This window comes from Dipodomys ordii, unplaced genomic scaffold (genome assembly GCF_000151885.1).
Source record: "Dipodomys ordii isolate 6190 unplaced genomic scaffold, Dord_2.0 Scaffold196, whole genome shotgun sequence".
NCBI classification, from domain to species: domain Eukaryota; kingdom Metazoa; phylum Chordata; class Mammalia; order Rodentia; family Heteromyidae; genus Dipodomys; species Dipodomys ordii.
In genome coordinates, this window is record NW_012267412.1 from 789174 (window position 1) to 792021 (window position 2848).

At 40.1% G+C, this 2848-nt stretch overlaps 1 pseudogene; it reads left to right on the top strand.

The window, feature by feature from the left end:
* Positions 1-868: 868 nt before the first annotated feature.
* Positions 869-2387, top strand: LOC105999682 (annotated as a pseudogene).
* The last annotated feature ends 461 nt before the right edge of the window (positions 2388-2848 follow it).

Here is a 2848-nt window from a genome sequence, read left to right on the forward strand (position 1 = left end):
TCAAGATTCAAAGCCCGTCCAGGCAGAAAAGTTTGTGAGACTCCAATTAAAGAGCTGGAAGTGGAGGTGTGGCTCAAGTGGTAGCAAGAGCTGAGTAAGAGAACAGAGTCTGCAGTTCAAATTCAGACTCCAGCACGGGTCCATAGAAAAGTAAAACCAATGCTTGTAGCTTTATTTACTAGTATTCTCTCTCTTAGGGGTACAGTTGACCACAACACTCCCAAGTCTTAGCACAATCTTCTTTGTAATTTTAGCCTTTTCTTGGAAAAATCAGCTTAGTCTGGTCCTTCCCGGCAACTTCCCATGCCCACCTCACCCTCCCACCCCTGGAGCCAATAGCCACTCTGCTACTACCAGTCAAAACACTTCCCTGAGCACAGAGTCCTTTCCCTTTCCATACTGTGACACTGTGTGAGGCTGGTGCTTGCTACACTCTTTATAGAAAAGTCTGAGGAGTTTTAGGAACCATAACCATAATTGAAGGAGAACTATAAGCAGAGAGAGAGAGACAGACAGACAGACACAGAGTAACTTGTTCTTCATTTTTTACTTCTTTCATGTGTTCTTGGTTCTTGTCTTCCTTTTTCCCTGCCTTCATTTGGATTATCTGAGTGTTCTGGCTATCTCTAATATGAAAGCTGTCTTCCTAGCAATGCATTCTGCATTATTGTTAGCATTTGTTCTAGAGTTTTAAACTTTTAACTTATGTTATTCTACATTTAATAATACAAATTCACAGATGAGTTAAGAAACTCATATTTTCCTCTTCCCCTTCTTCCTGCTACTATTACATATATTTCACTTCCATAATCATCATAAACCCTGTGAGGCATTGTTATTTTTATTTAAGCAATTATCTTCTAAAGAAATGAAGAAAAGAGCCTTTTACATTTACCTTTATACTTACCTCCCCCAGTACTTTTTTGCCCATTCCAATAAATACAATACACTTTTTGAAAAAAAGTAAGTCATAATACCTCTCCTGGGCATCTACCCAGAACATTACAAGTCAGGATATAGTAAAAACACTTGCACGTTCATGTTCATTGCTGCACTATTCACAACAGCCAAGCTATGGAAACCTCCCAGATTCCCTATAACATATGAGTAGATCAAGAAAATGTTGTACCTATACACAATAAAATTTTACTTGTCCATTAGAATAATATGTCATTTGCAGAGAATGGCTGGACCTAGAACAAATCCAATGTTAACCAAGGTAAGCCAAGCTCAGAGAAACAGTACAGGTTTTCTCTCATATGTGGAAGCTAGATCTAAACTACAACTGGACATGCTAATTCATACAAGGCTCTATGCATTTACACACAAACTGACTTACAGGAAAGCAAAGAAAGAGATGACGTTGTTCAAGAAACATTGTATTCATTACCTGACAGGGAATTGTAACCCCTTTGTAAAACTCCTTAATAATAACTATTTAAAAAGTAAGGCACATACATAATATCCTTCTGTGCAAGTTCCATATTATTTTTAAATCTTAACCACAAAAAAAAAAACATTTCTGCCAAGCACCTATAATCCTAGCTACTTAGGAGGTAGGATCTGAGGGTCATGGTTCAAAGCCAGCCCAGACAGGAAAGGCTATGAGATTCTTATCTCCAATTAACCATCAGGAAACCAGAAGTGGAGCTGTGGCTCAAAGTGGTAGACTGCTAGCCTAGTGAAAGAACTCAGGTACATTGGCTTCTGCTCTTCCAGCCATTTCAGTACACTGAGCTCCATAGAGACAGCAAAGGGGCAAGTGAGAGCCAGCCGGGCACCAAGCGACTCTGTGCCTCAGGGAGGAAAAACTAAACATTAGCAAAGGAGATCATAAGCCGAGAGGCAAAATGTCACACGTTGTGTGTGTGTATGTGAACTTGACAGGAGGAACACAAGAAGCAGCATCAGCCAGGATCTTTCAGTCACTTCTCAGAGTTTTCTAACAAGTGCTCAGAGAGGTGGAAGACAATGTCTGCTACAAAGAAGGGGAAATTTGAAGACATGTCCAAGGAGGACAAGGCTCGTTAAGAAAGAGAAATGAAACCCTACATCCCTCCTAAAGGAGAAACAAAAAAGAAGTTCAAGGATCCTAATGCACCCAAAAGGCCTCCTTTGGCCTTCTTCTTGCTCTGTTCTGAGTATCCTAAAATCAGAGGGAGCATCCTGGCAGGCCTATTGGTGATGCTGCAAAAAAACTGGGAGAGATGTGGACCAACACTACCACAGATGACAAGCAGCCTTATGAAAAGAAGGCTGCGAAGCTGAAGGAAAAAAAATATGAAAAGGATATTGCTGCCTACGGAGCTAAAGGAAAACCTGATGCAGCAAAAAGGGAGTTGTGAACGCTGAAAAGAGCAAGAAAAAGAAGGAAGAGGAGGATGAATAAGTTGGTTCTGGCGATTTTTTTCTTGTCTATAAAGCATTTAACCACCCCCTCCCACCACACACACACACACACACACACACACACACACACACAACTCACTCCTTTTGAAGAAAAATATGGAAATATAAGGCTGTGTAAGATTTGTTTTTTAAACTGTACAGTGTCTTTTCCGGTAGTGTACACACTACTGAATGTGTTTTTAGATAGCCTTGTCCTGGTGGGATTTTCAGTAGCCACTAACCTTAAGCAGGTTCTTTTATTTAACATTTAATTTTATTGTCAAGTGATGTACAGAAAGCATACAGTTACACATATAAGGTAGTGAATACATTTCTTGTCCAACTTGTTACCTCCCCATTTTCTCCCACTTTCTTTCCCCAATACTCCCCAAGTTGTACAGTTCATTTCCAACATATTGTCTTTTGAGTATTGCTGTTGCATTGGTTCCCCCTTTGTCCT